The sequence below is a fragment of the Eurosta solidaginis genome, chromosome 1 (genome assembly GCF_040869045.1).
Source record: "Eurosta solidaginis isolate ZX-2024a chromosome 1, ASM4086904v1, whole genome shotgun sequence".
NCBI classification, from domain to species: Eukaryota; Metazoa; Arthropoda; class Insecta; order Diptera; family Tephritidae; genus Eurosta; species Eurosta solidaginis.
In genome coordinates, this window is record NC_090319.1 from 385,553,454 (window position 1) to 385,579,304 (window position 25,851).

The 25,851-nt window shown below is 36.7% G+C and overlaps 1 protein-coding gene and 2 pseudogenes across 1 annotated transcript in view; 1 reads left to right on the forward strand and 2 right to left on the reverse strand.

Moving 5' to 3' along the window:
• LOC137238408 (membrane-bound alkaline phosphatase-like) overlaps positions 1–25,851 on the forward strand; it is a 287,217-nt gene that overhangs the window by 137,048 nt on the left and 124,318 nt on the right. The window lies entirely within an intron of this gene.
• Positions 4,565–11,393, reverse strand: LOC137241368 (carbonic anhydrase 2-like; annotated as a pseudogene).
• On the reverse strand, positions 13,713–14,549 carry LOC137241376 (V-type proton ATPase subunit D pseudogene; annotated as a pseudogene).

The window sequence follows — 25,851 nt, forward strand, 5'->3', positions numbered from 1 at the left end:
TAAAGACACTCCCCGAAGATTTTAGAGAGTTTCATCTATTCTGACTGTTCTTTGTTGGATATAGATCCGGTACGTTCCAGTAACAAGGACCATTAAGGTACAAGCCCGACCAAATCGGGAACTATTTAATAATACCACATTATTGGCCATTCTTCCCCCCAACCTCTAGTTCCATGGAACTTCGGGTCGCCAGAGCCTCGTCTGCTAAAGAAAGAGGATTCGCCACTGGTATGTGAGGTTGACAATTGGGCTAGTGAAGCTATCAATTGCGCTAGCATCCCCTTGAAAGAGTTGCGCTACATAACCCCTTGAAACATTTGCGTATTTTAGTCGCCTCTTATGGGAGGTATACCTACCGCGGATATATTCTTAGCTCCCTGCCCAGTAGATCTTCCTTATCTTTTGCCCCACTTTCGCATGAGATGGCTCATATCATCATGAAATTTTCGTCAAAACTCATCCTTGGGTCAATGTAAAAGAACATCAATTTGCCGAAGAACTTTTTTCTTGAACATTTCTAGCTAATTATAGAGCGTGATCGTGGTCTTGGAGAGAAAACTTCAGTTCCTATTTGCCTGCTTAGTCTAGAGCTGTAAAATATTATAAAATAGTGACTAAGTCATTTTTCTATCGTAAAAAGATATTTCGTTTTGTTTTTAAAGGAAAAATCAGATTTAAAATACTTGCACAAATGGCTTTCTACCAATGACTGACCAAACACCAACAGGGAGTTGCCGTAACAAAAAAAAAAAAAAAACAGCACCATCATTGGAATGTGAGATGGGAAAAGTTTACTCAACTTGGTTCGCCTATACAACAATGGCAACAAAAATTGTTCTAGCAAGCTGGTGGTGGCAAAATACCAGAGAGGTGGTGGAGGGTTGGTGTAGCATTTGTAGTGGCTGAACAATGTAGCATTTCGATTTGCGAATATAAAATAGCATAAGAGACTATCTAAAAATAATGCAAATCAATTTCTAGCGAACACTCAAAATAAGTGAAAAACTCAATTGTCAAAAATTCAATAAAACTTCAAATAATAGAGGAAAATTAAATTTAGATGGCAATTTTAAATTTCTATTTTGTTTTACTCATACCTGGGAGTATAGAGAACAGAACTCAATGCCCATGAACTTTAAACTCTACAAGTCACTTATAGTACCAGTCATGCTATATGGTGTCGAAGCTAGGACCATGACATCATCAGATGTGGCCGCACTGGGAGTGTTCGGCAAAAAAGTATTCCCATCGGAACCCGCCTATGAAAGCAGATGCCCATAACCGTTTAAACGGTTAGGCACTAATTTAGTAAGTAATCGGAACTGTTTCTATTCCGTGACAATTTTTAAATTAATTCAGCAATGTATCCGAATCATTATTGAATTGTTTTAGGGATAACTTTTGGACTATCAAATGATCATTTCGATATTAAAATTGTTTTCTAACTTATTTCTAAAGCTTTGGGATCATTTTGGAATCATGTGAAGAACGCTTAGAAGTTTTTTTTTGGGATAATTTTGGATTACTTTAAATTTTTTTTTTTTTTTTGGGAAAATTTCGGTACCGGTTGAGGCTTTTGATCGTTTCCCGACTTTCTGACTTCGTGTCTAGAATTGTTTTCATTGTTAGCTTAGAACTATTTTGACATTGCTTCGGGAATATTAACGATTATTTCGGGTCGTATCGGATGCTTTGCACACAGAGTATATTAACTTTGATTGGATAACTGGATACAGGTATAAAGGAATCGAGATAGATATAGACTTCCATATATCAAAATCATCAGTATCGAAAAAAAATTTGATTGGGCCATGTCGGTCCGTCCGTCCGTTAGCACGATAACTTAGTAAATATTGAGATATCTTCACCAAATTTGGCATACTAGCTTATCTGGACCCATAATATATTGGTATTGAAAATGAGCGAAATTGGATGATAACCACGCCCACTTTTTATATATATAAAATTTTGGAAAACACAAAAAACAATTTTTTAAATGGGAGTGGCACCGTCCACTTGTGATAAAGTCAATTTTACAAATATTATTAATCATAAATCAAAAATCGTTAAACTTATCGTAACAAAATTCAGCAGAGAGGTTGCCTTTACTACAGGGAATGCTTTGAAGAAAAATTAACGAAATCGGTTACGGACCACGCCCACTTTTATATAAAAGATTTTTAAAAGGGTCGTGGACGCATAAAATAAGCTATATCTTTGCAAATAAGAGCTTTGTATTAATGCAATTTCATTTCCCAAGTGGATTTATAACAATAAATAAGAAAAACTTCAAATTTAAAAAAATGGAGGTGGCACCGCCCCTTTTATGACTAAGCAATTTTCTATGTCTCGGGAGCCATAACTCGAAGAAAAATTAACAGATCGTAATAAAATTGGGTACACTAATTTTCCGTATAGCAGGAAATATTTCTAGGAAAAATGGACGAGATCGGTTAAAGACCACGCCCACTTTTATATAAAAGATTTTTAAAAGGGTTGTATACGAAAATAATAAGCTATATCTTAGCGAAAAAGAGCTTTGTGTCAATAGAATTTTACTTTCTAAATTAAATTATAACATTAAATTGGAAAACACTAAAATTTTTTAAAATGGATGTGGCACCGCCCCTTTTACGACTAAGCAATTTTCTATGTTAAGAGAGCCATAACTCGAAGAAAAACTAACATATCGTAATGAAATTGTGTACAGATGTTTTCGTTATATCAGAAAATATTTCTAGTAAAAATGGACGGGATCGGTTAAAGACTACAGCAACTTAGATATTGTGACGAATATTAGCAACACGAAGGCATACTAACATCTCTAACCGATACTAAGCAGTCACTTGTATCTACATAAACAAAGCAATCATTATGTCTACGCATATGTACGTACAAGTAGCGGAGAGAAACGCACAAACACATGCATATATCTGAGCTACTCACAAAAGTATGCAATCATCGTTGGGAGTATCACTCACATATACACGCGTATATGGCTATGCGAGAAGCTATAATCGTGCATCTGTAGTTTATAGCTGGTAAACAAGTAGTAAATTCCAGAAGGAGAAACGCCTAGAAGTATGCGAACGAGGAAAACGAAAAGTATAAAAGCAGCGCCAGCTGAGGCATAATCAATCAGTTTGTTTTAAACACGCTATGAGTTGCGAAGTGAATTTTAATTGTGAAGTACTTTCAAAGCAGTCTAATAAAGACCATTTTGTAATACAGAATATTGAAGTGTTTTATTCAACAGTTTGCGATACGGACGTTAGCAGAAGGTTGCAAATAAGCGGAATTTCCATAAATTCGTTACAATATAAAACAAGTTTAAAAGGGTCGTAGACTAGAATAATAAGCTATAACTTAGCAAAAAATAGTTTTGAATAGTTTTGAATTAATGATCTCTTATCAAGTTTTATTATAAGAGGAAATGGGGAGACATTTTTTTTAAACGGGCGGTGCCACGTGATATGTAGAAAAGTAATTTATCTGAAATGAAATATACAATTGAAGCTCACGCTGAGTATATAATATTCGGTTACACCCGAACTTAGACACCTTTACTTGTTTTTGTTATCATTTGGAGACTGACAGAATCCTTATATTTTGCAGTTATTTTCGGAACTGTTTCGGAATTTATTTTAAGGTTATGTGGGGATTATTTCGGTAGTATTTGTTTGTCTATTCGACCTTAACCACTCATATTTTTTAAAAGGACCAAACTTATATTTCGAATTGCAAGTAAGTTGGTAGTTTTAGTTAGTTTCGAGCAAGTGTAAAACATATTGGGCCGAATATTGTAAAAACAAATTTTTTGGGAAGAATTGTAATTTTTTTATATTAAATTCAGACTGACCTTTTTCTTGAAAAATTAATGGAGTTGATTTGAGACTATTTATCTTTCAACTTTTCTATTACGATACTTATTGAAATAAATTTAGATTCAAATGTGTTTTAAGTGATATATTAGCTATGGTTTTTTTTTACATCTATAGACGTTTACGCTTAAACTTTATATGGACTGCTAAGCGTCAAACTTTAAATACACCTTTGAAATTGCCGCGCATAAAATTTGTAAAACTAAATTTCAATACGCATTATACTCAGATGTAACTGAAATATGTGTATATGTTTCATCGCTTAACTAATTCTATGTATCACCTTTTAAAATGGTGCGTGTCCACTATTCATCGCAGCTGATTCAGCTATATGTTATACACTATGGCCATCAGAGAGTTGTGTCTCCGATTTTAGGTACACCCTGTTCTCTTGCTAGTTATTTAACCACTGCCGCTAGATGGGTCTCCTAAGCATTAATAACCACTTAAGCGAGAATAAGCGTTTTTTTACGCGCAAACGTACACGTATACGCTTGTAAAAAAACACGGCTATTATAAACTATCTGCCAGCAGATTATTTTTCTGTAAGTTAAGAGGAAGCGATGTACAGTTCTTTTACAACAAAATTTATATTTTCAAATACAATCGAACAATGCAGCTATCTCAACTAATACAATCAGTCTTAAATATTCCAACCACTTCTTCATAAATTTTCTTAGGTTTCACTTCCTCCCCTCTATACTCGCTTGTGGCTTCAATTTGCTCAACAACTCCCAAAACAGCGGCGAATGCACGGAGGATTCAACGATTTTACGTTTCATGCGCATAAAAACATTCCGATTACCCTTCGCTTGTAATGCTTTTCTAGCACAGCGCCATGATAATTGGTTAGCTTTTGAAAACGACCCATCTGCTGGTGTGTTATTGTTATTGGGTGTGAGAAAACAATCAAAGTCACCGCTTGCGAACAGGGAGGCGTTGTCAATGAACCAGCGTAAGTATAAAATTCTTCAACATTCAAATCACTAAATAAAATGGAGAGCATAAAATTTTTTATTTCTGTTGAGCGATTGAATTCAGAGATGGAATCCAAAACATTTAAAACCTCCCTTAATCCTTGAAAATCAGATGACGAAGTAGACTGAAAACATAAAAAGAAAAAATTCTTCGACCGTTGCATATTTTGTATTTCGATGCAACAAATGCATTTCCATTGAGTAATGTTCACTATTAAGCATATGCTCGGAGCCATGGAAGTCATTGGAGCCCCAATGAAAATGTAAGCTTTCCATTATCTAAGTAATATTCTCAGTGATTGGACCACCTTTTATGTAAGCGGCATCACTTCGTGTTGTGGGCAGTTGTATGCTCGCTGTATGGCCGTTGTTCTCACTTCTTACTGCTTTCTTGTATGGCACATCATAATGTATGAAACTTATCAAAGGCATGTCATATGAGATGGTCACCTGGATAAAAAAAACGGTTTTATAATAGTTTATTACGGTCAAAAATGTACTTAAGCTTTATTGTTTTCATTTTTAAAAAAGTTTCGCAATTTGCGTTCAAGAGTGACTCTGCTTTGCATTGGTTTGCGAAAACAGTTCGGATTTCTAATTTGACCCCACGAGGTATTCATCTATGTTAATACGAACACACCTCATTTGAATTTAGTTCTATAGGCGATTGCCGATTCAGCCGATATTGCTGGTAATTGGCATACCATTTCGCTTGATGTTCATAATCAAAATCGGTACCTGAAAAATTATACTTTAAAATAGCAGACCCGGCAGACGTTGTTCTGCGCTAAATTTGGCCTATCTGCATATATTTTAATAAGCTTTTTCCGTCTAACTCTACTCTTTTTCCTAAACTTTTTATTCACTCCTCCTCTTTTTCGCTTCATCTCCGTCTTCGTCTCATTCTTTCTCTTTCTCAGACTACTTCTCTCTTTTCTCTTCTCTCAAGTTTTTCTCCTTCTTCTTCATCTCTTGTTGCCATTCCCAGAGGGTGGTATGTATTTTGTTCCAGTCCCATTCCGAGTCTCAGTCCCAGTACCACTCCGGGTCTCAGTCTCAGTCCCAGTCCTAGTCCTAATCCCAGTCCCAGTCCGTCTCTGGTATACTTCCCGGAAAAAAGCATCATAAATACTAATATAGGCAAATTTATATACGAAATTTCAGGCAAATCGAATAGGACGTATGTAAATAGGTATGTGGGTATTACTAATTCTTGTCTTAATTTCGGCTTCGCATGCATATTTATCAGTTTTGCCAGGTTGATCCGACTAAATCGAATATCACAATGAACTTTAGAGCTCTCAGCAACAGCCTTCATTTGATATCTATAATATAAAAACACATTCTAGGGGTACCCGGGTCCACGTTTTGGGCTATATCTGGAGACCTTAGCCTCCCAGTTGTATGAAAATTATCATGTACTATAGCACTCATCAACAGCTTTCATTTGATATCCATATTGTACAAACACATTCTAGGGGTACCCGGGTCCACGTTTTGGCCTATATCTCGAGACCTTAGTCACCCAGGGGTATGAAGATTATCCTGTACTATAGCACTCATCAACAGCTTTCATTTGATATCCATATTGTATAAACACATTCTAGGGGTATCCGGGTCCACGTTTTGGCCTATATCTCGAGACCCTACACAAGTAGCGAAAAAAAAGGTAGACGTTGGCCGATTCTCAGACCTACCAAATATGCTCAAAAAATTTCATGAGAATCGGTTCAGCCATTTCGGAGGAGTTCAGCCTCTAAAACCGTGACAGAAGAATTTTATATATAAGATTTCTAATTGCTGTTTTTATGTACGGGTACCTTTTTTGCTCTTATTTGGAATCCAAATCTATAAATAAAGTTTTAGTTTTAAAGATGGGGATTTGTGTTATTAGCAAGCTTTCGGCATTATTAGTCGTTATGCTTTTGTTTAGCAATATTTTATTAAAATAATTTGTTAAAAATAAACGATTGTGAGCACACAAATAAATCTATTTGTACTATGGCAGTATTGTGAATTTTTGATTAGAACTAACACTGAATTACCGGCAGTTGCAAACATTCGCCAGATGGCAGCGCAAGCGCATGCAAGTTTATAGATGTCTGATTGATAACCGGCAGTTGTTAATAGTTGTTTGATTGATAGAACAGCTGATTTCTGTTGATATTTGATATGATACTTTTATGTTTTTTGCGCAAGATGCGCATGGGTCCGGCTCCTACCTTAAATTTTTGTTTTAATCAAATTAACAAAATTACAACTCTAAACAAAAAATACGTAAGCGTGGTAATGATGTTCCTTTGGATCTTAATAAAGAGCGAACATTAGATAGATATTGGAAAATCTTGTCGAATAAAACCAACGGCAAAATATTATTTCGAACGGAATGAAACTTTCACAAAAATGCTTTCAAAAACTTAACTTCTATTATTGCCTGAGTATTGTTCAGATCGAACTTGCGCCTTTTTCCACAACAGTTATGATTTTCACTTTTTATTTTATTAAATACAAAATATATTTTATAGGATACTAGAAGACCCGGCAGACGTTGTCCTGCCCTAAATTTGTCCTATCTGCATATATTTTAATAAGATTTTTCCGTTTGACTCTGCCCTCCCCCCTCTTCACTTTTTCCTAATCCTTTTATTCACTCTTCCCTCCGTATTTTTCGCTTCATCTATCTCCATCTTCGTCTCATTCTATCTCTTTCTCAATCTCCTTCTCTCTTTTCTCTTCTGTCAATTTCTTCTCATTTTTCTGCATCCCTTATTGCCTGTCCCAGAGGGTGGTATGTATTTTATTCCAGTCCCACTCCGAGTCTCAGTCCCAGTCCTAATCCTAGTCCCAGTCCGTTTCTGGAAAATATATTACTCTGTACTAAAGCACTCATCAACAGCTTTCATTTGATATCCATATTATATAAACACTGTCTAGGCATTCACTGGCCCACGTTTTGACCTATATCTCGAGACCCTAGTCACCCAGGGGTATGAAAATTAACCTCTACACAACTAAAGACTCGCCTGAATTAAAAAAAATGTCATAGTACCTCTAAATCACGGGCCCCCTCATAAACTCCCCCCCCCCCCCCCCCCCTCTCGTCGGGCCTGGTGATGTGCTATACTTGATATCATTCGCTATAATATTTTTTATTGATAAGCAATTACACGAAATTATATCCGCACCACCTGAAAATATGAGTGCTACTGCGTATACGTAACATTTTATTATTACGTATAAACAAATAAAAAAAAGTGCAATAAAATAATATTGCGACTATAAACTGAGATATAACCTATTCTGTCTCTCAAGTTAGGTCACACTACATACGGGGTGCAAAACAAATTCAAAATCGGTTCAGTATTTTAGGCCAAAAATGGTGTGATACGTGTTTTTTATATATTAAGATTTACCGTGTATCCCCTTAAAAATTCAGATTACACAAATCACTAAAACAAAAGCATTAGACGTTTTCACTCAATTCAAAAATTGATATAGCTGGATGATTTTTATATATGTAGATGTGTATGTACAACCGTGGCTTGTTACGGTAACGCTGAGTACTAAATTAGAAATGGAAAATTAACGATCATTGCTCAACAGTTTTATAAGGATATGTCAATAGCTATCAACATTGCGCCATAAAATTGTGAAATTATTTACTAAAATATTTGCGATCAAATTACCTATATTTGATGATAATTAGCTTAAGATTACGTTAATTATCTACCAGCAAAAGTATTGTCTGTCTGTTTTGAAAAATTGTAATTTTTACAGACGTCTGGAAATATAATTTTTATATGCCTCTCCGGTTATTTACCGCATCTTTTTTTGTGTGGGGCACCATATTTATTTATGTTTGTTTATGGAAAGGTACTCCGGGGGCTGTATGCAGTAAGTGTGAGTTTTGAAATAAACATTTTTCTTTCATAAAAATTATATGAAGAAAAAGCGTACATTTTAAAACTCACACTTACTGAATCTACCCCCATGCTCAGAAAGTTCTCACAATATTAACTTCACACTCAACGCACATAACACAACACAAAAGGGTATGTTTTGCGAATTTCATAAAGGTGTTGCCTTTTGAATTCTTCCAAGGCGAATTCAGTACCAGGTGTTGTTATCTCATCAGCTGATTGCTTCTTCTTGCTATTTTCAATACAACGTTTTGGTACAACATTGTGTCAATTTATCGAAATCAATTTAACATTTCTTTTGACTTGACATTCTTCTATGTGGCGAATTGGATTGAATTTGCTTTGGCCTCACCTTGTATGGATTCGTCTTGAATTCCTCATACATCTAAGACAAGGCGAATCTATACAAGGTGATGGCAAAGCAAATTCAATCCAATTCGCCGTGCAGAAGAATGTAAGGCAAAAGAAAATTTTCATTAATTTCGACTAACTGACATATTGCTGTACAAGGCGTTGAATGGAAAATAATCAAGAAGAAGCAATCAGCTGTTGGGATGACAACACCTGGTACTGAATATACGCTTTGCATATAAGACAATAATAATAATCGCAACTCATAAAGCGTAGACGTCATATAAAATAACAAACTGTGTCACAATATTATACCATAAAAAATTTATTAATTTATCATTTTATCGCAATTGCTTACGTAAATAGCAATTAGCAATAACTGCTGCCAAATTCGTAATTGAGATTTATTATTTGTTGTAAATAAATTCCATTTAAAACAATCGCGAAAATATTGACGGTTAGGTGGTTGTATGTATGACGATCAATACCCTGCAAAAATCGCGAGTACTCCAAAATTAACCCTAATTCATACAAAACATATGGAGTAATCCAGTATGACACAAGTGGACCGCATGATCCAACGATCTTTGCAGGGTATTTCCACAGGTAAACAATAGACACTGGGGGCGTATGGTTCTTGATATCGCAGTTGGTTTTATCATTGTAAGGCAGCTGTCCCATATGAGTGAAATGAAAGAAACATATGTATATAGTATGAAGACAGCGCAAAATAATAGGATTCTTTTATCACATTTAACTATTTTTATTGGTTTCTTGGGATGATTAAAGGAAAACAAAGTACATAATAATTTTTTACCCCATAGAAATGGATAGTTCGGAATATCTTGGTAAGATTACCTGATTACGTGAAAGATTCGAATCTCCCACGTAATCGCCAATGGAAAATTGAACTCAGTGAAAGGAAAAGTTAAAAAATATGAAAGATTTTAATAAATATATTCGAGTAAGGCTTTTATTGAATTCAAGAACAATGAGGTAACAATTAAATTGTGTTTCGAATTAATATATTCAAACAATGGTTTTAATGATTTAAATAATAAGCATTTAACAATAAATTGTGTTTCGGATAAATATTCCCTTACCTTGACGCTGGATGGATAGAATTGCTCCCGTTGACGGCCGTGAACCAAGAAAAAGAAATCAATTGCAAAAAGGCGCTGAACCCTCAGTACAAGAGCCCTCGTTAAGTTTCCCCTTAACAAGGCTCCGGTGCTAAAAGCTCATAGCGGCAAACACAAATTCGTGTTCGTGTTAGTGCATACATATATTAAAGCGAAACTATTGGTCTACAGGCAGAAATAGGTATGCGGATTGATTTACGAGGGTGGGCCGAAATATTTAGGTCTCGGACCTAAATATTACCCGTTACGTTACGTTATTATTACCCATTAATCTGTTTATAAGATTCAAGCTAATTTAGCGTCAATTGAATAACAATATAATTTAGTATAGAAATTTAGGATAATGGTATAACTGTCAAAATATAAGCAGCCCAGGTGTTTTTGAAATTGCATCACGCAATGCACTTCTGCAATACTCCCACACAGATCTATAGCCATGTAACTCGCCAGGAAAAGGCAGGAAACGTGTTTTATAATATAAACCTAGTCCTATAAAGATACTTACGGTATCATGGAGATGAAAAATTTATGTCTTGGAGATGAAAAATTTAGGTTGGCAAAGGTTTTCTTAATAATGTTCCAGAAAATTTAAAGTATATCTCGGTTTCTAGATAACGTAACTGGTAATCAACAACAGATTTAAGTATTTTAGTTATCTCTAAATTCAATATTCAGACGTTTAACATCTGTTTACTGCCAAGAAGTCTATCACCTGACACAAGGTCTAGATAGGAAATTGTTGGGCGTCCAACCCACATACCACCAATTACTTATTTTGCTATAAAAACTCAAATCCAAATTGTGATATCCGTACGTTTGCAATATTAACTTCAGTTATTTGTTTTATTGCATTATGGAACGGTCCATATTTTTCAAACTTCATTTTCGAACCTATTGATTTATTCTGCCTTGATTGGCTTAAGTCATAACAATCTACCGTTATATGACCATAGTCGTATAGATAACCGAGGAGAAAAGAAATTATGTGAACACCATTGAAAAGACTTAATTTACTTTCTCAGCGAAAACTGAGCGAAAAACTTGTTGACTATATACTCGTCTCGTTAAGTTATTAATAAACTCACTTGAATCTTTTTGCAATACATTCAGTTTAATTATCATGCATTAATCAATAAACGACCCTCAATGAATATCTATGTATTATATAAAATTCTTATATTTTACTAGTATCCTTATTTTTTCCATTAATGATTCCATGAGTAGTGGCACGCGCTTATTCATTCAATCGTGCTCCTTCAAATAATTTTCATCCAGTTCAACGATGAATAGGAAACGCAAACTTTTCAATACGTCTGAGTTATTTTAAAGGATGATTCAACTCCGTAGGTGAATAGTTCTTAGCTCACGCAATGTTATTAAGTGCAGCTGTTCTCATAAAAACCTTACAAATGCGAAAGGTATTTTAAATTACATACTAACAGTCAGAATTATGAGCCAGAGAACATTATGAAAATATTCTAGTTTACGACAACTGACGCCAATTGGAAACCCCAAGACAGTTCGAGTTGACCTGCACTTTTCCCTCTTAATTCAATGAAGATCTTAGCGGTGTGCCTATGGGAGGTGGTTTGGCAATCACTCTAAGCGTATTTCTACCATCAAAAGCTTCTCAGCGATCCCGTCCTACTAAGATGTGAGAAAAATTAAAAGGTATCACGGCGCCAATTTAAAGCGATGCTTGGCCTTAATCTCTTCGAAAGTATATCGCACTTTGTATTTATTTATTTTATGTTCATATCTATGAAAGGCTCATAAAGAGGGCTGTTCAAAAATTTTTACATTGAAGTGCAAGTCACATTACATATACAAAATTATATGTACACTGACATTTTTTTAAATTGCAAGGTTTAAAGAATTTTGATGTTCCCCTTAATGAATAAATTTTTAATTGAAATTTTTCACAGTGCTACAATATTTTTTAAAAACCGTAAATTTGGATATCATAACGAGGTGCCTTGGCTTCATATAAGTGCTTTTTCCTTGCACTTTTATATGAAATTCAGGCACTTTCATATGAATCGAATTTACATATGTATATGTGAGGGCATATGGGAGTGCTATGAAATTTTTTTTATATTCAAAGTGTGAATATGTATCTGTGCCTATTCTTCGTCTCCCTCGCAATGTAGCAATAAAGAGAAGTGCTACCGCCATCAACTAATCTCGTTCGAGCTCGCCATTATGATTCCTGCAGGTCATGCGCTGGATATTCTTGTAGAATTCTGGAATTTTTCCTTACAGTCAGCATCCGAAACTTCTCACACTCATCCTTTCTCCCTCATGTTTCAATTTCTAAGTAGGCGTTCCTCTTCGCGTTGAGATAGCGCTCTTATACAAGGCGTTGCTGTCCTTCGCTGAGGTAGCGGGACATTTCTAATCGTACCAGTTGTTTTTGAAACTTCGCTGGTAGCCGACGGTGTCAGCAGCTGAGTTAAGTAATGAGAGAGAATTATGCATCCACTGCAAGGCTACATTATCATTTCTAATTTCTTTCCATGAGCAAGTTTGAGTACCGAGCTTCTGTTTGTTTCGTGAGTAGCATTTCGATAGCAAAACTAGGCACATATTTTTTTCGCTACTCAGAGGCGTGTGTGGGAAAATCAATGCATTCGTTGAGAGATATTATATCGGGGAGACTGAATTTGAATTGCTTTTATTCGAATAGCGGCGAAGTCTCTTATCCAAAAGAAAAGCATAGCAATGGCTTCATTTTGGGCTTCCGCTGGGGAAGATATCGCAAGGCTCTACTGTCCTGCTGGCTTGCCCATTCTATCATAGTTGTTGTTGTAGAGATAAAGATCCCGTTCGTTCAGAACAAGCACCATAAATGTAACAGTGCGATTATTTTTGAAACGATTGCACATGACCACGTTAAACTTTCTAGGCTATACCGCCTTTCCACCGTCTAATTCCATAAGGAACTTGGGATTACCAGAACATCGCTTGATATGTATACGATTCATTTGTTGCATGAGTTTCTTCGAGTGGGTTAGGTTGACAATTGACTTGCGGATGCTAAGAAGCTGTGAAGCTGTAAAATTTTGTTTTGCGATTATCAACTCTGGGAATCCCCCCGTCTGTCGTGCTTTCTGTATCGCGATGATGTCTGTATTTACCTTTTCAAGAACATCAACTTCTCCCGTTATAGTCCGCTTTTTCCAGATATATTTCTCAAAACGTTTGCTCTGCTGGCTATCAGAAAACAAAAATAGATTTAATCCGAGAACTAGGTAATCTTTAATTGGTAGGGTAGGTTTTTTAATTATGCAACACAAAATATTCAGTAAGTTATTTTTTTCTAATTTATACGCCAAATTAAACAGATTCACGTTCAGCAAAGTAATTTTTAACCAAAACCAAGAAAAAAAAAACAATATACTCTTCGCAATAGTTTCAATTTATTCGAACCGTCGACCACTCTCATTCTATGTCCTCGTTTTCTTCCGGTATTGTTTCGACTTTGCTATGACGTGGCGGTAGAAATGCATTTATATCAAAGTCTTCTGGTAAACCCGTAGTAACAATCGTTGATTTCTCTGGCCTTTGCAAAATTTTCCGTTCATACGAGGCTAATTGCTCTGCAGTCATATTTCTCATTCTGATAATTTCTGAAAATTTTTCTTTTGCTCTACGCTGTTTTGCCTGCGAACGTTTCAAACGGTAGAAGTCCTCGCGCTCATATTCATCTAACTCATCACGTATGTATGTGACGGTGTTTTGATAACGTGGCAACACCACATATTCCAATGCATTGACTCGCATATTATTTTGGTGGACTCCATCGATGAGTACGTGTACTGAGTATTCCAGTGATGCGAGTGTGACGAGTGTTCGTACTGCATCTTGAAATCTGGCCCGTACTACTTCGACCTGCTCGCCGCCACGTGATAAACCGGTTAGAGGGAAACTGCCGGGTTCTTCTACATACAACTCGAATTGCGGCAACAACAAACCGGCTACTTTCGTATTTTTTATGCGCATATAAATGTCTGCTTTATCGATTTTCAAAAGTTCGCATGTTCTAAGGTCAGCATCGAGAAAATTCGCTTTTGCCATGGAGAAAAGTGCTTTGGCCATTACTTCATCGACCACTTTCTTGGCTACATTCAGTTTAGCGGTTAATTCTCGTAGTTTCAGTTCGAGTGCATCGCGTTTGCGCTTGAGCAGATTGAGTCCACGTGTCGCAGCCACAATTCGTTGTTTCATGAGAACGAGATTGGCACGAGAAGGAAAAATGTTGATTCGATCCGCTGTCATTCTTTTTTTGTAATATTTTATGAAATGTTCAGTTGATGCGAAATCATTGAGTTCCTTTCTGAACGTGTAAATATTGATGCGTCATTTAATTTTTGTGCTCAAAAGTTCACAATGAAATAAAAAATAAAATTGTTGCTTCGAAATTCGATAAACAAAAATGAAACGATTTTTTGTTGACTTCTTAATCGTGCCACAATGGCCGGCTGATAGACAAGAGCCTAATTTATCTTTATATTTTTTTATGGGTTGGGATGAAGAATTTCTTACTTACTTACTTAATTGGCGCTTAACCGTCTAAACGGTTATGGCCGTCCAACAAGGCGCGCCAGTCGCTCCTTCGCTCCGCCAACCGGCGCCAATTGGTCACACCAAGGGAGTTTAAATCGTTTTCCACCTGGTCCTTCCAACGGAGTGGGGGCCGCCCTCTACCTCTGCTTCCATACGCGGGTTCCGATAGAAACACTTTCTTGGCCGGAGCATCATCTTTCATTCGCATAACATGGCCTAGCCAGCGCAGCCGCTGCGTTTTAATTCGCTGGACTATGTTGATGTCTGCGTATAGCTCGTACAGCTCATCATTAAATCTTCTTCGGTACTCGCCCACGCCAACGCGTAGAGGTCCATAAATCTTTCGAAGAACTTTTCTCTCGAACTCTCCCAAAGCCGCTTCATCTGCTGTTGTCATGGTCCATGCTTCTGCCCCATATAGCAGGACGGGTACGATAAGTGACTTGTAGAGTATGATTTTCGTTCGCCGAGAGAGGACTTTACTTTTCAATTGCCTACCTAGTCCAAAGTAGCATTTGTTGGCAAGATTGATTCTTCGCTGGATTTCAGTGCCGATGTTGTTGCTAGTGTTGATGCTGGTTCCCAAATAAACGAAGTCTTTTACTATTTCGAAATTATGGCTGCCAACAGTAGCGTGGTTGCCAAGGCACGTATGCGCTGACTCTTTGCTAGATGACAGCAGGTACTTCGTTTTGTCCTCATTCATCATCAAACCCATCTTTAACGCTTCTTTTTCCAGTTTGGAGTAAGCAGAACTAACAGCGCGGGTGTTTAGGCCGATGATATCAATGTCATCAGCATATGCCAGTAATTGCACGCTTTTATAGTATATTGTTCCAGTGCGGTTAAGTTCTGCAGCTAGTATAATTTTCTCCAGCATCTAATTAAAGAAATCACACGATATGGGGTCACCCTGTCTGAAACTTCGTTTAGTTTCGAAAGGCTCGGAGAGGTCCTTCCCAATTCTGATTGAGCTGATGAAGAATTTCTATTGTACCAAATTTGCTGCCTTCACAGAAACCGTGTGTCCGCGAATTAAAAACCATTCCTTGTGGAAGCGTCGCCCACCTCTGGGCCGTTCTAGGGTGACGTTACATATTTCTCTATTTTATGCACGTGCAGCTTTTTTGCTCTTGGGGTAATTTCTACAAAGTTGCTGATTTGTTCTATCTCTTCCTGGTTAGTCAGCATTTTTGCTGTAACATTCTCGACGGTGATTTGGCCGACTTTTAGCTTGAGCTTGCGTTTAAAATCGTCCTCCTCTGATTCACCGTAAACGCATTTGGAACCTTCGGCATTTTTTATTGTGTATGAATATTTTTTGAAGAAGCCAAGTCCAGAGAGAATTTTGGTAACATAGCATGTAATTTACCGCACCAAAGCTTCTGGTGCTGCATGCTTCAGGTTTTGTGTTAAACTGTTCGTTTTCCTATTGACTTGCATGCGATCTTGACCCGTCTGCCATTTTTTCCAATAATTTTCATTTTTTCAGTGTTAATAGGTCGATAGGGTTGCTCCGGTAGTCACTTGTACGGCTGGTCCTTACACACTGTGATAAGCGGAAGCTACTCTTAGAGCTGCTGTGCGCTGTACAGATGTTAGAACCTTCTTCTTCAGAAGCGTGTGTGCCCACAGTTCGGAACCGTACAGTAACATGAATAGGGTGATGCCCATCAGTAGCTTCCTCTTGCTTTTTGTTGGTCCTACGATGTTTGCTATAAACCTGCCTAGCAACAGTACCCATTTAGATGCTTTCTCAGTCGCGTGTTGAACTTGTGCCAATTATGTATATCCGAAGTTTTACTCTTAATAGTTAACTATATTCTCTGATGTTATATTTCCGGAGAAGGGTTCAAAGTTAACTTCTAGCGGTACATGCTTTTTTGTTCAAAGTATCAACTCGGTTTTTTCTGCTGCCAACTGGGCTGCCTGGACTCGCGGCATTCCTTTGCGCGTGTTATTACCTGATTATGCTTTAGGCATGTTTCTTATGTATTTCGAGATGTAATGAGTGCGGTTATGTCGTATCTGTTCCTATTTCTGACGTTTTTGTCTTCTTTAGTTTTCTATTGACGGAGATGTTATCGTTATAGTCAAAACTAATCGATCAGAAAGCCCAGATTCCTCCCAGAATTGAATCTCTTACAAAGCCCCATGTTTCCGATCTATGAATTCATTTCATCATAGTCTTCTACTGAGGCTCGCCAACACGGCTTGGACAGCTGGGATGCCTCGATTCTGTAATTTGCGGCTTCTGTTGTTGTTGTTGTTGTAGCGATAAGGACACTTATCACTGCTGACGGTCCTTTACCAGATGCATATCCGATACGTTGCGGTACCAAACCCGACCATCTCGGGAACTACTTGGTACGACCACATGCGATCTTCTAGGCCATACCGCCCTCCCACCCACAGATCCATGAGGAGTTCGGGGTCGCCAGAGCCTCGGCTTTTAATGAAATAGGATTCGCCACGGATAGGTGACGTTGACAATTGGGTTGGAGAAGGTATATATTGTGCAGGCAACCCTTTGAAAGTGTTGCGCTAAAGAACGCTTTGAATCTATTTGGTATTTTAATCGCATCTTACGACAAGCATACCTACCCCGGGAATATTCTAACCCCTAACCGGCTTCTCTCTTTCATTAGTATCAAACAGCACGAGCTGTTCTGGCTCGGTAGTTGGGAACAATCTATACTTTTCTTCTTAGTCTGAATAAGTAGAAGTTTTTATTACCCCGAATTGAATTTATTTCGGTACAGTTTTTCGATCAGAGATCAATCGACTAATTATTTGTGTGCTTTTACAAGGGAACAACCTTAGACCAACAAAGTTGCTTCTATCATTAAAAAGAGAGGACTGTAGACTCATTGCGAGTATTCTGACTGGATACTGCCTTCTGGCGTCACATGCCTTTAAATTGGGCTTGGTCAGTGGTAGCAGATTTAGGAAGTGCGGGTTGGAGGAGGAAACGATCGAGCACGTTTTGTGGTCGTGCCCTGCGCTTGACAGGCTAAGACTCCAGCTATTAGGCGTGATACAGCTGTCAGATCTAGAAGCAACAGGTGGCATAGATCCTAGAGAGCTTAGTATTTGCCAAGATGACGTAGATATTTTATAACATGGTACCTTGGGGTTTGATAGGGGTTTTTAGTTTGGTCGTTAAATAAAATTCTGGTATCACTAAGACTCATTCGGTCTATGTGAGGTACTTATGGACCGGCCAGTTTAACCTCACCTAACCCCCTTTGATGGGATTTACCATCTTCTTCTTCTTCTAGCAATGAAGGTACCTACCGAAAGTTTTGGGTAGTGTTGTCGATGTTCGTGTTCTTTGTAAGCAACATTAAGTTGCTAGCCCGACCATCTCGCGAACGATTTAATACTAAATTTTTAGACCATCGTAGCTCACCACCACCCCCTAGTTTCATGAGGAACTTCGAGACGTCAGAGCCTCTCATACTAAATATGTAAATGAAAGCTATGGAAATTTCTATTGCGCTTAACAACCTCTTGAATTCCACAGGGTTTACCACCGTGTATATTTGAAAAAGGGGTAGATTTTACCGATTGCTAGCTTTTGCAGCTAGTTAAGACAGTCAAGTATGCAAAAGGCTACTCTCGTTAAATTTTCGGAGGCCCATGCTTTAGATCGTTTATTTTTATGTGTATGTGATCTCTGTGTGTTTGTTTTTTATACCTGTCAGATTATAAGTTCGTATATTTGGTCTGAGATAGTTTTTAGTATTTCGTTCATTATTCTACCGTGTTTGTCGATTTCCATGTTTTCAAACATTTTCGGACGTCGACTTTTAACTTGCGCTTGAAGAACGTCTGGACTGTTATAATAATACTTGCTTGGGAACATACATTTTCGAATATATGATTCACAAAGTTAGACTGTGGGATGTTGATTGAAATGTTTATATAAGGCTTCTGTTACAGAATCAATTTTATCGCCGATTATTTTACACGTCAAAAAGTCTAACAGAAAATCGACTCGTGTTAAAAATTTCAATTAAAAAACACAAAAAAAAAACTGCAAACGGACGATATTATTATACCTTTAAACATTCATAAAAGCATAAGTTTTCAAAAGAAAAATATATGTAACATATCCTTTCTTAAGCCAATTTTTCGTTAAGCTATGATGAAAATGTCTCAGTTGAATTGGTTATGATATGGTAATTGAGTCAATATAGGCTTTTTATTAACGTCTGCGTCTACACATATGTAATCGTATTTTATTGCAAATTCCCTAAAGGACTTACCGGCACTTTTAAGCATATATCAACAGCGTACTTCCTGCCAAGAAATTTTAAAACACCCTCAACACTTCGCCAATACTTAAGCTTTTATTATTTACGGCTCTTTAATGGTTAAATGATTAAGTATCACAATCCCAAAAGATGTTTGGCAAGACAATTTTCCACAAGCGAGACAAATAGCTATTAGAAAGAGAGCGCAGACAGCAAAGCAATTATTCATGGCCGCAGAGGAGGCATTGAAAATAATAAGAAGAGCAGATTGTGAGTGGAATGAAATATGACTGGGAGATATGAAGATATTTATTCATCTTTCATATATCTTTATTAAGTCAAATGGTAACAACCTTAGTGAGTAGACTACATGTTAACTTAGTACTAGTTTAACAATTTTAAAATGAGGTTTACTAAGATAAGTAATAAGACTTAATGCGTACCTTAAACAGAGACCTTGAAATGGCAAAGTCCAGATCAAAGCTTCTGGATAGGCGATTAAGTTCTACAATACGTCTTAGAAGAGGTGCGAACCTGAAGTTATTCGAACGCGGCACTTCAACGCTGAATGTACTGTGGAACCTGAGAGCTCTGTTAGGGACATTGAAAGTCAACTGCCCATGTAGTTCTGAACAGTCAATGGCACTGCATATTATGTCAAAAATAAACATTAAGTTTTGAACAAAACGTCTAACTTCAAGTTAGTTAGGGGATTAATTAGCAAAGTGTAGAGATTGAAGAGCAAATCTTATGAACTTGCGCTGAATTCTTTCACTTCTTAAAGAGTGTGAAGAGTATATCAGATTCCAGATGGCTGAAGCATACTCTAGCTTTGAACGCACTAATGCATTGTATAGGATTTTCCGGGTATATGGGTCCTTGAAATCTTTAGCATATCGTCGCAAGAAAGCCAAGTCGGTATAAGCTTTGTGTGTATATTTGTGCGTAAGGAGTGAAGGAGAGGTGGAAGGGAGCGAGCGGGATGGATTACAAAAAGTTTTAAAATTCAAGAAAAATTAAATTAGATATAACAATATGGACATTAAATATAATTTTTTAAATCATATTTCAACTAAAAGATTTCTATGTGCGTGGGCGTGGTTCTAAACCGACTTCCTCCATTTTTAACACGCTTATATTAGCTCCGCTTGTATGCATGCTTGTTTGTAACTCTCTAGGCTAGGCGCGCAAAGGAGAGTTAGACCCATCTAGCGGAAATAATTGAAAACTCGCGGCGGTTGTTATATTACTCGCTTCAAAACGAGTTGTGCTTAATAGCTGAGAAACGAACCTTTGTGCTACGGTGCTATCAACATCAAATATCTAAGTGGATTGTAGATACTAAAACGGTGCTCTCAAGTACAACTCCGCTATTAAGTACAACTCGTTTTGTAGCGAGTAATTTAACCAGTGCCGCGAGTCTTCAATACTTGCCGCTAGATGGGTCTATCTCTCCTTTGTGCGCCTAGCCTAGAGAGTTACAAAAAAGCATACATACAAGTGAAGCTAATATAAGCGTGTTAAAAATTGGCCATGGTTATCGCCCGATTTTTTAAATGTTATACAGGGATGAGAGATAAGTGGTAATGAATCCACGTACCGAGTTTCACTAAAAGAGCTCAAAATTTAATCGAATTATCGTGGTTACGTCCCGACGGACTGTCGGATAGCTTAAGGAATTTCTATTTTCACCCAAATCACTTTTATATAGGAAGGTCAATAAAGATCTTCACTAGCTGATACCGTTACGATTACCGTTATGCGAAAAAAATTAATATACTGTGCGAGCTTTACTCAGCTAAGTATAATAAAAGTGAAAAAGTTATTTATGAAAATTAATGAAAATTTAATAACACATTTTCCGCAGCTGCCAACAAATTTCTTTGACCTTCCCGCCATTCCTACTTATTTACTTCATCTTATCTTGGTGTTCATATATCCATCAACAATTCATTCCTGCAATATTTCCTTGCATTTTAGTTTCCGACTAGCTGTCCTCCAAACAGCCAAAAAGCCACAGCTTCACTGTCATTTCGTATCAGCTGCATTCGTTTTCTTGTCCAAATTTAAGCTTCATTTTTATTACCAATCAGCGAAAAGTCGCACTGCTGGCATTTATATGCAGACATTAAAAAAATATTCTAGTTTATCTTGTACACAAACCACATTCATATATATACATACATACATATGTACTACCGAGTAGGCATTCTGTTACTGGACTAGTTTGAATGTAATCGCATATTAACTAGTGTAGAGGTGGTAACTCTAAAAATATGAATGTTCAGGGTCTTATGGTCTTGCATGGAGAAATGTTCAGTGATGAGAAATGTTTCTGGGCTAAATCTTTTAAGAAGAGACACTTTTTCGGGACAAACAATTTCCTTATATTGATCATTTGCTTTATTATTGCTTATGAATGTAAAGGTTGTATATTTTTATACTAATGGAAAACTAATGGCAGAAGTACTGTATTACGACGCACAGTGTTTCGTGTAGAACAAGCTAGCTGGACAAAAACAAAGTTCTTATTCCAAGAAAAGTATAATGAGAAATGAAAGAAAACAAACAAAATAACGGAATATTTGTGCTCTTTTTAAGATTTTTGCTCATATATATTGAGTAATTGAAGTAAGAAGGCAGGAGTGGCCGTAAAATGCATTGATTAATTTGCAAAATTCTTGTTGAATATTAAGATTCATATTTCTTTAAGTGAACACTTTTACATAATTTTTTTGATGGATTCTAAGCTCGAAGGTAAGTAAAATTTTTTAATAGTAATTCTTTCATAATTAGAGTATTTTCAATATATTTAACATTCCGTTATTAAGAAGAAAAGGCACTTTTTCCCTATATTTTTAACTTTAGGGCAAAAAAGTTACATACATCCGCGGACATCCGGACTTAATTTTACATATGTTATAGTCGCAAGTATTCTCTAATAGTCGAAAGAAAAAACCATTGTTAATTCTTTGCACATCTATTTTAAATTTTTTTTTTGCAGATTTAGTTATCTCTACATATCAAATAGGATGTATGCACGTACCAGCTCCGACGAGATATTTGAACCTTTAAAGCTGATCTACAAACGGCAAAACCAGTTCCCTGGTACAGGGAACAAACACGTAGCCATAAAACATACAAAAATGAACGCGCAAGGTCAACAAGAGCACACCAAAAGCAAAAAGGCGAAGATCATTGACTTCAACCTGCCACAACCTACCGCACCAGTCACCAAGGCATAAAAACAGGTACATACAATGGATTGATGAAGATAAACCAAAACCAGGTTTCGGCAATACCAATGACGGCAACACTGCTCGTAGGTTTTTCGAAAATTCTGAGGCTAGTGCTGAGATTACGGGATTGGATATAACGCTCATCAAAAGGTTCGACACTCTCCATCGCGCATTAGCATCTGGGTACAATATAAATATCCAAAGATTTGAAAAATTTGCGGTCGAGACTAAAAAACTATACATAGATCTCTATCCATGATTTAGTATGCCTGTTACAGTTCATAAATTCTTAGTGCATAGTACTGAAATTATAAAATCAGCAATTTTACCTATTGGTCAACTTTCCGAGGAAGCACAGGAAGCCCGTAACAAAGATTTGAGACGATTCAGGGATTATAACACACAAAAGCAGACGCGTGAAGCCACGAATAGAGATCTTATGAATATGTTGCTTATAACATCGGATCCTTTAGTTAACAGTTTTAGGGAGATACCTAAGAAAAAATGTAAAAGTCTGACTTCAGGAGTCAATAAATACCCCAGTTGTTTCAAGCTTTCACAGTAGTGTTGCTGATGCTCATGACTATTCCACAAGTGACTCATCCAATGAAAGTGATGATAGCGAATAATAACATAATTATAAAAGATTACCTACCCTATAACTTTTTGTTGGATCAGGTTTTATTCAATTTAAATCTATTGTCTTTTCTACTTTGTATGATACTTTACTTTTAAGTTTTTGTAATAAGTAATTTTGACATAATTAATTTAATTATTTACAATGTTATTATTATTATTGTAATTCAGTTTTACATTCCTGACTGGTACTATAAAATAATTCTGTAAAAATTGTATTGCCAGGATAAATACTCAAATAAATACAAAATATGTATGTACATATGTACAGTCACTCACATAAATAAGTAGACAACCCCTTTTGGACAATTCTTACAATTTTCGCTTTCGCAAATTTATTTTAACTAATTTCCCATAAGAAAATTTGTCACGATCTATAACAAAAACTAAATTATATTTAAAAAATTTGACGAATTTTCATAAAAAATTTTAATTTTTTTTCCGAATTTTTAGAATTTTTTAGAGTATTGAGATTTGTATTCCATTCAATTTAAGTACAATAAAGTAATATTCTTAAGTCCTTTAAATTTTTTTTGATCTATGTCACTTACTCACATGAGTTACTGTATATGAAATAAGCAAATGTATGCATATGAAGTAAAATTTTGGAAAAAAAAAAGAACATATGGCTGAAAAAAATGACGTAGTTGTAATAAATGACTGCATATGAAACGGAAAATCTCATAAAATAATTTTGTCCAGCTAGCTTGTTCTACACGAAACACTGTGCGACGGTCCACAGAACATTACCATATCACAGAAAGAGCCGGTCGTATCCAAAGATAATAGTACGGGCACCGTAACTAAATAAAATCATAACCGTAACCGTAAATGAAGATGTCATAGCGTTTTCCATTACAATAATCTGAACCATAACTGTAGCCTTATTCGTAAGCGCAATTTTATCCAAATTTTTGCCCTAATCGATATCGAAACCATATTCATATGCCTAACCATGACCATTACCATAACCATAATCATAACCAAAATCATAACCGTAATTATAACCGCAACCATAACCATAATCCTATCAAAAACATTCGAAACTGATATAGTAAGCGTTGTCGTAATCATAACTGTAACCGTAAATGCGGTTGCAAACTGTAGTCCTAGCCGTTGTCATAAACGGAACAATAACGGTAACCGTACTCATAATTGTAACCGTAAACATAAAGTCAATAAAAATAAAAAATAAATGTAAGGCGCGATAACCTCCGAAGAGATCTTAGGCCTAACTTCTCTTCCAATTTGCATCGTGCCCTTTTTAATTTTTCCTACAAATTGGCGGGACGGGACCTACTTGTTTTATGCCGACTCCGAACGGCATCTGCAAGGCAGATGAGTTTTCACTGAGAGCTTTTCATGGCACTCAAATACACTCGGTGTGCTTGCCAAACACTGCAGAGGGGCGACCCCGCTTAGAAAAATTTTCTTCTAATTGAAAAACCTTGTTTCTAAAATTTTGATGTTGCTTTGCCCAGGACGTGAACCCAGGATCTTCGGTGTGGTAGGCGGAGCACGCTACCATCACACCACGGCGCCGCAGGAGGTGTGCCATAATAGTAACCGTTACCGTAACATTATTATTATAAATTTAATCATAACTGAAACCAGAACTTTAGCGGGTTCCGCGTAACTTGCTGAATTCCCCAACTGCGAGTAGAGATGTATAGTAAGAATTTGGGCAACATGAAAAAAAACAAGTAAGGAAGGTTAAGTTCGGGTGTAACCGAACATTACATACTCAGTTGAGAGCTATGGTGACAACATAAGGGAAAATAACCATTTAGGAAAATGAACCGATGGAAACCCTGGAATGTGTTTGTATGACATGCGTATCAAATGAAAAGCATTAAAGAGTATTTTATGAGGGAGTGGGTCATAGTTCTATAGGTGGACGCCATTTAGGGATATAGCCATAAAGGTGGATCAGGGTTGACTCTAGAATGCGTTTGTACGATATGGGTATCAAATGAAAGGTGCTAATGAGTATTTTAAAAGGGAGTTATTTCCATAGGTGGACGCCGTTTCGAGATATCGCCATAAAGGCGAACCAGGGGTGACCCTAGAATTTGTGTGTACAATATGGGTATCAAAAGAAAGGTGTTAATGAGTATTTTAAAAGGGAGTAATCCTTAGTTCCATAGGTGGTCGCCTTTTCGAGATATCGCCATAAAGGTGGACCAGGGGTGACTCTAGAGTGCGTTTGTACGATATAGGTATCAAATGAAAGGTGTTAATGAGTATTTTAAAAGGGAGTAATCCTTACTTCCATAGGTGGACGCCGTTTCGAGATATCGCCATAAAGGTGGACCAGGGGTGACTCTAGAATGTGTTTGTACGATATGGGTATCAAATTAAAGGTATTAATGAGGGTTATAAAAGGGAGTGGTGGTTGTTGTATAAGTGGACGCCGTTTCGAGATATCGCCATAAAGGTGGACCTGGGGTGACTCTAGAATGAGTTTGTACGATATGGGTATCAAATTAAAGGCATTAATGAGAGTCTTAAAAGGGAGTGGTGGTAGCTGTATATGTTAAGGCGTTTTCCAGATATCGACCATGTGGACCAGGGTGACCCAGAACATTATCTGTTGGATACCGCTAATTTATTTATATATGTAATACCTGCCAAGGTTTTAAGGGTTTTTTATTTCGCTCTTCAGAACTTTTTCATTTTCTTCTACATAATATGATAGGAGCCACAACCACTTTATAAAGATTTTTCTAAAGTTATATTTCGCGTCAATAAAACAATCCAATTACCTTACCATGTTTCACCCCTTTTTTCGTATTTGGTATAGAATTATGGCATTTTTTTCATTTTTCGTAATTTTCGATATCGAAAAAGTGGGCGTGGTCATAGTCGGATTTCGTTCAT